Source organism: Cebus imitator, unplaced genomic scaffold (genome assembly GCF_001604975.1).
Source record: "Cebus imitator isolate Cc_AM_T3 unplaced genomic scaffold, Cebus_imitator-1.0 Scaffold44, whole genome shotgun sequence".
NCBI lineage: Eukaryota > Metazoa > Chordata > Mammalia > Primates > Cebidae > Cebus > Cebus imitator.
This window is the reverse complement of record NW_016107359.1, coordinates 685,800-699,708: the sequence shown is the minus strand read 5'-3', so window position 1 is coordinate 699,708 and position 13,909 is coordinate 685,800. Positions and strand designations below refer to the sequence as shown.

The 13,909-nt window shown below is 37.4% G+C and overlaps 1 protein-coding gene across 3 annotated transcripts in view; it reads right to left on the bottom strand.

Annotated features, from left to right (window-relative positions):
* Positions 1-13,909, bottom strand: part of NPAS3 (neuronal PAS domain protein 3) — an 853,232-nt gene that overhangs the window by 606,973 nt on the left and 232,350 nt on the right. The window lies entirely within an intron of this gene.

The following is a 13,909-nucleotide window of genomic DNA, read 5'->3' as shown; positions in this document are numbered from 1 at the left end:
TTTCTAAGGAGAATCCTAGACCTTCACATTTGCCAGACCTGTGTGTCTGTGTGTAATCAGAAGTTTTTCAAAAAGTAGACAGAGTCAGTGCTCCAAAGAGAACATATAAGAGATTACAGAGAAAGGATTCAAGATATCAGGATACCTACAAATCACTTAAGGTGAAATGTTAAATCTCTCCAAGCTTCAGAATGATTGAATAAGACAACTCGCTAGAGATGTCTTCTGCAATTTAAAAAAGAGTTTTGGAACCTTTGTTTTTTCAGTGTGGTTTTACACATTTTCTTCCATTACAGGAGCATCTGTGGCCTTCTCAGTATTTTTTGTTGTTGTTGTTGTTTGGCAATATGCCCCTAGTCTCTGGCAGTATCCCTTTCCCTCTGGGATGAAGCTTACAGCTCAGGTAGAGGGGATAGCCATGACGTCTATGTGCAGTGTCTGATGCTTAATGAAATTGATCAGAATGGCACCACTCTAGTCAATTTCATTCACAGCAGGTGGGAGTAAGAGACACATTTCTATATAAGACTCAGGCAATGCTCTTCATCTGCAGCTTCTAGGACTGATTGTACAGTTGATCTCAATTGAAAAAGAAAACACACACACACATACACACACACAGCCTGCTGGAGTGCATACCAGAGCAGACATGCTACAATTTGCTTCCCTTCACCCCTGTACATGCACTACAGTAAAGAATGGTGTATGTTCAACTGTAAGCTATAATTTTATTGATAGACTCGATGACATTATAAAATCCATAAGGTCAAAGAGCAAGTGATTTGCTCATGTCACTAGAAATCCAATACAAAATTGCAGCCTTCATTTAGAAGCCTTTTTGGAACTTTTTTTTTAATCAGTCATGATGCATGGTTATCAATACCTATATTTGGACCATGATGACAAGGAAGAAGAAAAAATATCAAGCCAATTCTTACAGAGAAAATAAACCCAAATTCTTGAAGTGCACAAAGATAACCGATTTGGCAAAATTCTATACAAATTGTGAGAGAGATGACAAGCTGAACATGAGAGCACATTTGACTCATTTCTTAAAGACCCCTATAAGCATTCAGTTATATGTTACTATGTGCCGAATGTAAACGTGTAAAATCAAATTTGGGTCTATTATATTGCACATTACGGATGAGTTCCTGAACAATTTGTACATGAAAGGCAGGAATAAGGAAAATAATGCCTCTTTATTCCATGTTAATGTGCTCAACTTTCACATGAGCTCAACGGCCACTGTGTCCTTATTTGTATAGCACAGATTTGGGTGAGGAGGGTCTTATTCCCCTGGAGAGCCACCCATCTACACATTTTTAAGGCATCAATCCAACAGATCCTCGCACGGACCAGAAGGCATATGGAAATATGTCAGTGACAAGGAAGCTCTACTACTCAAAAAAGAGAAATTCCCTGTTTAAAAGTACAGTTTGCTTCCTCTCTGTGGTCAGGATACTTACATCCTTGTCATGAGAAAGCTAACTGAACTATCAACGACAGGTCCATCTTTGCAGTTCATGCTATCGGTGGGAGGTCCTGGATGCAACTAATGTATGTATAAAAGTGATTTGTAAGCAGACCTAGAATAAAGCAATTGAAAGGCAGATCATCTGGAAAATAAGGAGAGTTAATTGGGTAGGTACAGATGGTACACATAAGGAGGCTATTCAATGTAAGAAAATATATGGCTGAGAAAATTCACAGTTATTCATTATAATCAAATATAATCTCTAAGTCACAGGGCCTCAATGCTGGTCAAGCTCTGCCAGTAATAGCTGTATGACTTCGAGACATTTAATTTCTCTGACTCTATGTTTCTTCACCTTAAAACAAAAGGATTATTCTCTAAGACATCTTTCCATTTGATGATCCTATTTTCACTTGTGTTTTTGTCATACAACATTAGTGGAACTACCGGTAATGTGTCTGATACATTAATTTCCCATTTACCTATGGTTTTAGAGTGGTGTGTGACCTCCCATTGTTCAGCCTTCAATAAGTAAATAAGCAACATGACTTTCATTCAGGATTCAGTGTGGTTGCATGGTTATTAAATTCACAGACAACACATGAAAACTGGCTTAACTAAAATCACTGTTTAATAACGATAATATAATTTCAGCTCTATGCTTCCAAAGGAAAGCCTAAAGCTGATAAGGCAGAGCACAAAATAATTACAACAAATATCAGCTGTGTAAGCTGATAGAAGAATATGGTTTATATAAGAGTTACAGCTCTGTTTTAAACATTGAACTAAAACTCTTGTTTTGGCCAGGCATGGTGGTTCACTCCTGTAATCCCAGCACTATGGGAGGCTGAGGAGGGTGAATCACCAAGTCAGGAGTTCAAGACCACCCTGGCCAACATGGTGAAACCCTGTCTCTACTAAAAATACCAAAATTAGCCGGGCATGGTAGTGGCCACCTGTAATCCCAGCTACTCAGGAGGCTGAGGCAAGAGAATTGCTTGAACCCAGGAGGCGGAGGTTGCTGTGAGCTGAGATAGCACCACAACACTCCAAACTGGGTGACAGAGCAAGAGTTGGTCTTGAAAAAAAAAAAATTAGTGGGTGGGAGAGGTTCAAATGATGGCAAAGCTTGCTTTTTTAAAGTATGCCTGTTTACTCTCTATGGATAGTATAACACCTTGGAACATTCCTACAGAATGTCAAACATCTCGATCAAGCAATCAACACATATGTTGATTGCTGTCTGACATCAAGCTAAATCCAAATCAATCAATTACCTATATCTAGTGCACACCAGTACTTTTGACCCTGGGTCAATACAAATGCAACACTCGTATTTGTTCCTAGGGTAAGTCATATTTACACCATTTTTTGGTTTGCAGAGGTGATCCACACGTCTTCCTAAATGCTATAGGCTTAGATCCCATAGGATGGTTCAGTCTCTAGCTGACCAGAAAGCAACTTCCATATCACCTCCAAACCCTGTTTTAGCCATTGAAAACCTCAGCGGTCAAAGTAGTGATATGACCATCCACATTATTTCTCTCATTGACACGTAAATCAGATTTTCTGTTACGAATCATACTTACCACATACAACATACACAGGTGCCAGTGTATAATATCTGAAATTACTGTAAGTACTAAGCAAAAGGCAACAAACCATGTGGACCATATGTCAAAAACAAAATCTCTTTTCAACTGAAATGTGTAGAGAATTTTTAATAGTGTAAGCAGTGTTGACATTAATTTCACTTCATCTGTAAACTGAAGCAGCATATTTTGAGAAGCTTATAATCTTGATTTGTTAATGAATAATATTTCACTCTAAGTTCTAAAAAGCCCAACTGTAAGTATTCTAAGTTTGGGTAAATGAAAGTGGAAGCTTAGATGGAAAAGACTACAAAAGAAAAGGAAGCACCTTTACAAAAAGCTATTATACCTGATAGGCTCCATGCAAGACAGTCGAAATGTGAGCTTCAGTATTCAAAATAGAAAGGATACAATCATATGTCTGGTTAACGTACAGGAAATAGTTCCACAGACAATTTTACACTAACTACAGTGATTTGGGCAATTTTTAAAAGTAATACCAGCCAATTTCTCTCCATTATACTCTGCTGGCAGAAAATAAAACATTTTTCTTTGAAATGATTGCCTTTGGTTTTGTTAAATCATGCATTCTGTCAACATGTGGTCACCATTTTTACATGATCTTTCTGCTTCCCTAGAAAAGAATGAATTCACAGTCTGAACCCTGATATAAATATGTAATCTTGCAACTGTTAAGGCTTCTTCTATTACTGCGAAATGAGAGATAAGAAATAGAAGTGATATCAAAAGAAATGAAACAAAAAAAGGTGATGATGACCAAATAAGCATAGAGCTCAGATTCTTGCATCTACTCCATAGCCAGATGAAGAAAATGCTCGTTAATCATTTTTCTTACTGTAACACAGAGATTGCGTGAAGTTCATTTCAAAACACTAATATCTGAAAATACATTTGAGAACCCTACTTGTGCCAAGAAATATGTTCTAGCAACTATCTGCAGCTAGCAAAATGTTAAAGGAGCAGAGGTTGTAAAATACTCTTAAAATAAGAAAGACACTGTCTTGTCATTAAATCAAGACTTTTCAGATTATTGTAAAATGCTAGGCTTTAATTGTTTCCATTCACTATGTCATCCTTTAGGATGCAGGTCCTCATCTCCATCCTCCAGTCTGTACATTTTTTAAAGCTGAATTATTTTGCAAATGAAAAGTGTAGATACTTGTTTTCTTGCTGCCCCATCTGAGTGTGTGTCTACTGATACAGCAAGAAAGGACTTCTTTCTAAAATATTCACTGCAATATTGACTTCCCTGTGGCTGGGATTTCCCAAAGTGAGCACTCAGAAAGCATTCTTGACTATGTTGGTTTTCCTTTACTCAATAGCTTGGGCATATATTGCATCTCAAACTAATCTACAATAAAAAAAAATACAATGTGAAGCCTAAGAAAAACAATGGAGACACTTCAAATGGGTAAAGAAGAAAATTCCAGATGAACCTTTAATTAGATAAAAATATAAAAGGCCAAAACAAAGCAAGAACTTTTATGTATAAAAGACATAGCAAAACAATGAATTGCTTTCACTGATTAGGTCTTCTTCTAGGATGATCCTAGAGATTCTACCATCCAGAAAACAAGTAGTAACAACCTGATTAGGCTTTGAATGTATGTTTTAAATGTAGAGGTATAGGGGATAGTCATTTGTTCCCATCCCCCATATAATTAACAAGTAAGCTAAGAGGTAAAACCCAGAAGGTGCTACTTACAAGAGAGTTCCTACCACTGAGGAGCAAATGGGTCAAAACTTTAAATAAGATTTCATTTTGGGTGACACCATGCTTGTGATAGAATTCTCTATGTTCCACAGTGCAATCACTATATAAAGAAGGAAGAGCAATTAATTCAATTTCTCTATCAAGTTAAAAACTCAAGTTACTAGAACACAACTGGAAGTTACAACTAACCAGAATCATTTTTGTATTCTTGACTTTTTTCTTGTAAGTTGCTTTTGTTCTCCCTTCTATGAAAGTAAGTTGCCCTATTTTCCAATCAGACATTTACTGACAATGCCATGTCACAAAAATATTGACATCACCACTCACTCCCATAAGAAGAAGGGCTTCCAAGGGCCAAACTGGTGTTCAGATGACACTCTGCCCAGATCTGCCTTCCACCATCCACTCTGGTGTCAGTATCTGGGTCACTCCAGCTGTTTGAACTCATACCCACAATTCAGAGATACCTGGTTCAACAAAATGCTTCTTAGCCATTATACCAGCTATGTGATCTGCTTTTTAAAACATTTATAAGACTTAAAGAACCCATGGTTTCTTCCTTTTACTGTCCTTTAGCCAATGTTAAAAAAGAAAAAAGATGTAATTGAGGACTTACTATGTTCTTGGTATTGTGCTAATTAATTGCTCCATATTGTTTTTCTCACTGAATCTTTAAACAATCTTATGGTTATATGTCTAAAGATGGGGGCAAGAAGGTTTAAAGTGATCACATACTTTGCCTAAGGTCTCCTAGTTAGTCACTTCAGAGCCAAGATTCAACACCAAAAGTATCTGCCGACAAAGTTCTCATGCTCAGCCACCACAGACAACACGTGGCAGATGAGTTGATGGACTTGGAAGAAAGGATGTGTAAGTTCTAACCACTGTGGGCACAGAAAAGGTACTTTAAATCACATGAATTACTATTTTAAAAAAACACACATCGGTGAATTTAAAGGACTTTTTAGAATCTCAAGATTTGATTTGGGGACCTAGGATTGTTATAGTCCATTTGAGAAGTCTTATTTTTAAAAATTTATGAGTTCAGTTTACATAAATTTGGAAATAAAATAACATGGTTGCTTTGTGTGGCCATCTGCCACTCTCATAAGTATCTCCAGCTACAAAATTGAGAACACTGGTAGTTTTGCTATGGAGTTAATTGAAGCCTTCCTAAGAATAATTCTAATTCAGTATTGAGAGCCAAATTCTGCTTTATGATCCACATTTCACATAGTTTTTCTGAAAATTAGAGCATGCCAAGGTTCTGATTGGCATTTCAAAATCTTTCAGATTGAAACATGATCCAGCTATTCTCTGCGATTCATCTAGTGCTGATCCCAAGATCCACAGAAGCGTAGTGGTTTTCCAGGTGCAATGTGGGAATGACCTATGACTCTGAACAGACTAATGGCCCCTAAGAATTTAGACCTTCTATCTTTACTGCTATCCTATACTGTTACCTAATTATAATTATTTAGTTTCTTCTATTTTTATTTACATAATAAATATGACTAAATGCTCAAATTTACAATGTTTAACACTTACTTGCTTACAAAACACAAAAGCATGTTGTATATAGCTTTAAATTAATATTTCTTCCCAGCAGTTTCTTCCACCCAAATCATAAAACTTTATTATTTCTACTGATAATTGTCTTTCTATTCTAAGTGACCTCCCGGACGGAACTCACCTTTGGGATCAAGGCAGTAATTCTCTTTAGACACAGTAAGAGCACACATTTGAGAGACTCTATCTGTAACTGTTCTCTGTGCATCTTAATTCAGCCCTTCTCTCTGAAAAGAGTCAGTTGCTTTGACTAAATTTCATTTTGACCATTTACAAAATGAGAGGTAGAAGATTCACCAAAATTCTGAATATATCATATGACCTTATAGAAAGACAATAAAAAATTGTGGGGGGAAATCCATAAGCATCTATTATCTTCATAACAAAAACAGCACTGCTATCTATTAGAAAGAGAGGAGTGGGAAGTGAACAAAAGTAATTATCCAAGCTATAATTTGGCCTTGACAACAGAGTCGGGCCTCTTCAGACTAAGAAAAAGCTTTATACCAATGGACGCTAAAGGACAGCACAACACATATCATGTTGGCAGCGAGCAGCGGGGAGCACCAAAACAACATCCTAAGACTAGCTGCAGAAGCCACAGCACCCCACATGCAGCAGAGACAGACAGTCCCACAGATTTGTCTTCTGGTATGACCAGGAAGGCATGTGGAGTGTGTGGCAGTTAATACTGCCACAGGCAAAAATTAAAAGACACACTCTGTTCATTTTCTTCACATTTTCTTCTTTCAAATCACTTGTTAATACAGAGGCACCCAATATGAGTTAAAGACTCAATTCAGAGGATTTCACTTCTAAATGAACCTAAACTGTTTTTGTAAAAGTTTTAAATTTAAACAAGAGAGAGGAATATAAAGGCAAAAACAAAATCATCTTAGCCTCTAAAAGCTCTCTATCCCCAGAAGCGAATGTTGTGAATTGTTTCTTGTGTACTTTCCCTAAAGGAATGTATACACTCAGAATTACATACTACATATAAACCTCACCTTATTTACATGAATAAAGTCATCTTCTTGATACTGTTCTGAAACTTGCAAATACATATGTCTTGAACTTCAGGTATCCTTAGCACATATAGATCTAACTCACTCTGTTTAAAGATCAGACAATATTTCATTGGATGAATACTGTAATTTACTTGTCCAGTTGTCTAGGGAAAAACATTTTAAGCTGTTTCTAAATTTTTAATATGAAAATAATACTGAAATAAGTATTGCTACACATTTTCTTGATGTATTATAGGTGTGCCAGTAGAGATGGAATTAAGAGATAGAAGAATGTACACATTAAAAAACAATCCAGAGTAGCATCAGCTTTTAGTACAAAGGAGGCAAATCCCTCATCCAATTGTGAGAAGAAAATGCTTGGGTTTGGCTATTTGACAATGACCAAAACAATAGAGACCCTTGAACCACTTACATATATAGATAATGAAAAAGTTGCACTTGTATCCCTTTTTGCTTACCTTTATAAACAGAAATCTACATATTAATTCTAGCATATGGGGAATTAAAAGGATTTATAATACTCCTCCAAGTATTTAGATCTATAAACTATTTAATATGAATGTTATAAAGGTATGGCATATTTTAAAATGTATAAAGTTGACCATATATTACAGAATCCTGCTATACTCTAATGGCTTTAGGCTTTTTGTCACCAACATGACTTCTTATCTCAGATATTGTGCCTATTGTGCCTACAGTCCAAAAAGTCATTGCACATAGTCAAATACCCTTCTTTTGTGTTCTAAGCAATTTAAATTCTGAAGCTACACAATAATTAATTTCCATTCCACTTAGTCTTCTCTCTCGGGCCTTACTCACTGCATGGTCCAGGGAACAAAGGCCACCATAGAGCTTTCTGAGCAGCCAATCAAGGTGAAACATGCACTATATCCCCAAGTGCTTGGTACATAATGCATGATTTTGTGAACCTCTCACCTGTAGTGTATGAACAAGTCTCTGAAAACAAAGTGTGAAATTCAAACACCTTTGTCCTTAAAACAAGCTCTGCCTGCCAAAAACGCTCTCTTCTGTGAACTTTTGGCACCGATAGTGCAGAACACAATATCCTTTGCATTCAGCTGCCAAAGACATGAAACCAGGTCCAAAACGAAGAAGCCAGGTAAATTGTTTAGGCCTATGACCTAACATTCTCTTTGGCATAAAAAGATTCATTCTTCAGCCTTCCAAAACATGTAGCCAATTGGAAAGGCGATAAATTCATTATTCCACAACACAGTGGATAATTCAGATAAACAACTTCCAATACTTAAAACTGTTTTCTCATTCTTTAATTTTTAAGGCCAGCAAGTAAAGGCTATTTGAGGAACTATCAAACTCTCTCTGAAAAATTACCACTAACTTATTTAAATTTTATTTAAACACAAATTAAACCAGAAACCAAAAGGCAAAGTAATCCCATATATTTACATGTTTCAATTGAGTATGACAACTGTTTTTCTCATAACCCACAGTAAGTCTGTAAAGACATACAGGAATATTCACTTTACAGCTTCCTGAAGAAAACTGGGAAATGACAGCATCTCAATGTAACAAAGTTTTATGATATTAGAAAAAGTCTGCAGAGATAATCTTCTCCTGTAACAATACTAAGTCCTGAACTGAGCTGAAGTGCTAGGGCAATTCAAGAGTCAATAGATCTGACATGTACTGACTGTATTCTATACAGTGAAAATCTGGTAGGTTCTGGGGATCCAATGTCATATGTGTAGGAAGTTTATAATCTGGTAAGGAAATAAAAGACAATTACACAAAGAAATGTTACAACACACAACAGGGTAAGTGCTGTAAGAGGCACAAAACAATCACTCAAGATGAACATTTGTGTCTTCAAATGATAGGACTCCAATTCTCTTTAATAGTTCCTCTCATTCAAGCATTCATTCATTCATTCAAAAAACACTTATTACCCAGCTCAGTGCTAAGAAAAACTCATACAGTGAGAAGCAGAAGAGACAGAGGTCTTGACCTTCTGAAACCTTCCTTTCTGTGGAAGAGACAGCACTAAGTAATGACACAATAAGAGAAATAATAAAGATACTAATAATAATCATAACTGACATTTATTCAGCGCTTACTATATGTCAATGAGTTAACATGCTTGATGCATCATCTCAATAATCCTCACAGTGACATTATGAAGCAGAGAGCACTGCACTGAAGTTGATATGGTCTACGTCATCAGACTGCCTGCATTTCAATCCTGACACCATCACTTGGTTATCACAGGCAAGTTGCTTAACCTCTCTGTGCCTCAGTTTTTCCATTTGCAAAATGGAATTAATATCATGTTCTGCCAAATTTAATATGGACTGGTCTTCCCTCACCTTGAAAGTAAGGCATCCTGATTTCAGAGATGTTAGAGAAAATATATCTTAGATTCTTCTAAATAAGGTAACAATAAGAAGTAACAGCATCCATCATATATAATTGCTGTGATGATTAAAAATATAATAAAGCACGTAGAAAAGTGCCTGGCCCAAAAATGTAATATTAATTTAATAATCTCTTAATTTAATAAATACTAATTAAAACTATTTAAAAATGTCCCCTCCATCCCTTTGACAGGTTCTCGATATGTTGCCCAGGCTGCAGTGCAGTGGGTATTCACAGGTACAGTCACTGCACACGACAGTCTTGAACTCTGGGCTTCAAGCAATCAATCTGTCTCAGCATCCTGAGTAGCTTGGGGCTACAGACAGGCATTCCCAGACCTGGCAGAATTATCTGAATTTTTTAAAAAAGAAACAAGTATAAAACAAACCTAGGTAATTTTTTTTAAGTCCAGAGCTATGAGAATTTGCACTACAAGATTAATCTAGAGCAGGGGTCGAAAAGCCCTCCTCATGCACAATAATCTTCCAGTTACAACTGAAGAATGATCAAGAGAAATTACCTAGGTAAAGGTGTGGAGAAGAGCATTTCAGGTGAGGAGATTGTGTATTAATGCCCATGGGCAGAAAGAACAAGGTACATACAAAGACGAGAAATAAGACAATACAGCTGTGGAACAGATAAAGTCAGAAAGCAACAAGATTGACTGACAGTGGAAAAGTGGCCACAGGCAAGACCCTATATGGCCTTAGAGACCATTCAGAGAAAGGATACTCTTTATCCTAATAGTAGTAAGAAGCCCCACTGGGCATAGAAGCTGGATCTGTATTGTTAAGTACTAGGTGTTTAAGTAGCAGTTCAAAGGCTATTGTGGTAATTCAGAAATAAGGTAATCCAGGATGCTGGTTTAGACTAGAGCAGTTCTCAACCTTGGCTCAATTGGCATATTAGGCTGTCTAACTCTGTTGTGGAAACATTTCTGTGTAATGGAGGATGTTTAGTAGCATCCTAGGCTTCTGCCCACTGGATGCTAGTAGCAGTTCCCCAGTTGTAACAGCCAAAAATGGCTCCAGAGATTACTAAATATTCCCTAGGGACAAAACCTAGCTAGGAAAAACTGCACTAGATGATCTCAAAGGAGTTGCAAAAAAGGAGACAGATTCTGGACACACTAAGGAAAAAAAAAATCAACAGGGCTTGCTGATGAATTAGGTATGGAATAAGGGAGAGAACAGCAGCAAGGATACAACCTATCCAGGGGTTCAGATTACACAGCTGAACAAGTGGTGATGCCATGCACTGAGACAGAAAACACTGGAAGTAGATCAGACTTGAGTGAAAATCATGCATTCAGATTGAAACCGGCAGAACTTGAGCTATCATCATGACATGGCAGTGGTCCTGATGTCAGGAGCTCACTTGGATATTCAAACTAAAGCTTAGAAAGGAAATTTGGTGGCAGGGTAAAATAATTGAGTCACCAGCATAGAGATGATAATTGAGTGTATCGATGCAAAAAATTCACTTTAAAAAATATGTTGTATTATTTCATTGTTGGTGACCAGAACATCTCTACAATAAAATCGTTATGGCCCTCAACACCATAAGATAATGTTTTATGAAATTATTTCGGTATTTTCAACCAAACAGATCTCCAAGTGCACAGGCACAACCAGAGTGTACTTATGCTGCAGAGATAGAGTTAAACAAAATGTAACTTAAAAGTATGCATGGTTCACCTCAATCAAGGATGCTTTTTGAAAGGCTTAATTTGCAAAGCAAAGTTAAAAATGAAGATCAAGAGTAACTTGTGACTGGGGGGAGTCTACTTGTCTTTTTGCAGAAATCAGTGATCTCCTAACCCAGCATCTTGAATTATATTCTGATTGCAACTACCTTGACAGAGGCCCAAGCATTTCTCATCAGAGCTCAGATTCACTTGATTTCTTCCCTTGTGGTATATGATAAACATAAGAAAGTTCAATTCTTAATCACTTCAGGTCTCTAGAATTTTTGAAGACAGAGTCTATGACCTTGGGGATTGCTTACTGGTAGGGAAAAAAAAAAAGCCTAGTCAGTTGTATTATTTAGCTCTCAAAGTCTTAACCTTGACTCACAGGTTCTCTTACTGCCAAAGGAACCAAATAGAACATCTGCAGTTCCCGGGTGGCTCTCTTCTGAAGATTTTCCTTGCCCAGTATTACAATAAGGTCCACTAAGCTCCTTCCATGAGAGTGAGTATAAGGGGGGAGAGAGAGAGAGAGAGAGAGAGGGGGGAGAGAGAGAGAGAGAGAGAGAGAGAGAGAGAGAGAGAGAGAGAGAGAGAGAGAGTGTGTGTGTATGTTTGTGACTTTCCAAGGAATTTTCCATTTTTTCAAGAACACATTTGCTCAATTTTAGGCAATGTTATTTTGCACAAGAATCCTTACCACCATTCCTCTATAATACCTAGGGATAAGACCAGATTAACTCCAAACTGAATATAAATATGGGAGGAAATGATATTTGATAGGATCCACTTTGGAAAGCATGATTTGGTTTCTCATTTTGTGGTAAGTGTACCTTGCAGAAATTTAAAGTACTTAGACTTTAAAACTATAGCCATTTTTCATTATCTGAACATTTGCACGGATAACACAAAATAGGACCTGACTCTCTATACGAGACCTTCATTAAAATCACAAACATCCTGAATCTCAAAGAGAAAACAGGCAGATAACGTCACAAATATGGCATAAGAAAATAGGTGTTCATACTGAAGAGAAAAATGTATTTTTTCTCTATTTTAGAATGTACTTTTGTTTCTGGTTCTTCTACTGTACTAGAAGCATTCATAATAAGAATCAAAAGGCTAGCAGGATAATCTTGATTGGCTAAATGATCCAAATAAGCCTTTTGTGGACAAGAGTGAATAGGGTGGATCATCCTATGGGAGTATTCCTGTTTCATTCATTCATTCACTTACTCAATCAATGAAATAGTTCTTAAAGCCAACTGGATAACAGTCACAAGACATTTGAGGATGAATAAGATATGATTTAAAAAAAAAAAAAAAGAAGATAGGCAGATAAGACTTTCTTCTAGGTTTCAGGTTGCCTATTGGCCATCTCTATGTTCATGTTACACAGGTACCTGAAGGACAAAACAGATCTCCATCTTCCTGAGAAAGCTTGGCACTCCCCAGTGGTGCCTATTCTTGTTAAATGGCACCACCCACTGTCCACATCACAACACCAGGCAGCCTCCGATATTTCTTCCCCTAACATCCTCAGATATCCAGTTACTTACAAGTTCTCTTATCTCTCCCAAGAACTTCTAGACCCAATTTATTTCCATCTGTGCTAGTACGTACTCTAAGCCACTGTCATATTTTCTACACTACTGCAATAAACTCCTAACTCCTTTGTCACCCCATTTCACTGGCCCCTTATAATCTTTTCTTTTCACTGTGATCAGAGAGATCTGTCTACTGTGTAACCTTCCCACGTCTCTCTCCTACTCAGAAAATTGTATGGCTTCCCATTGCCTTTACCATAAGCTCCAAACTCATCAACATGTTGTAAAGGCCTCATATGAACTAGCTTCTGCTCCCTTCTCCATTACATTCCCTGAACTGATTCTCCAGATGCACCTAAGGAGAATGGTCAGCTCTTCTCTTATTCTCCTCTCCTGGCAGCATCATCTCCCTCTGCAGCTTTCCCCTTTCCAAAATAAGACCTGTTCATCCTTAAAATCTCCCCTCAGCAGTCACTTCCTCTGCAGTCTGCGTCCTGTGTTCTCCTACGAGGCTCTGTGGCATGGCATGGTGCCCCTCCCTATTCAAGTACCAATCACAGGAGGTTCAAAGTACTTGTTTGACTTTGTTCCTGACTACAGTATAAACTGGCAGAGATGACAGGAACCATGGCTCAGGGTACTGCCATGCTACAAAGGAGAAATTATGGACCATATTACCTCAGATCAGATCAGGAAGATTTCACTAGGTAAGTGGCCCTTCAGACAAGTCATTACAAAGGAGAGTTTTCAGGGATACTGGCTATCGTAAGTGGGTGTCTTGGAACAAAAGGAGCATTATGAGAAAAATGAGAAGCCATTAAGCAGCATGGCAACCTATGGGGCACATGAGGATGGCTTCCAGATGGGAGGAGTGGAAAGA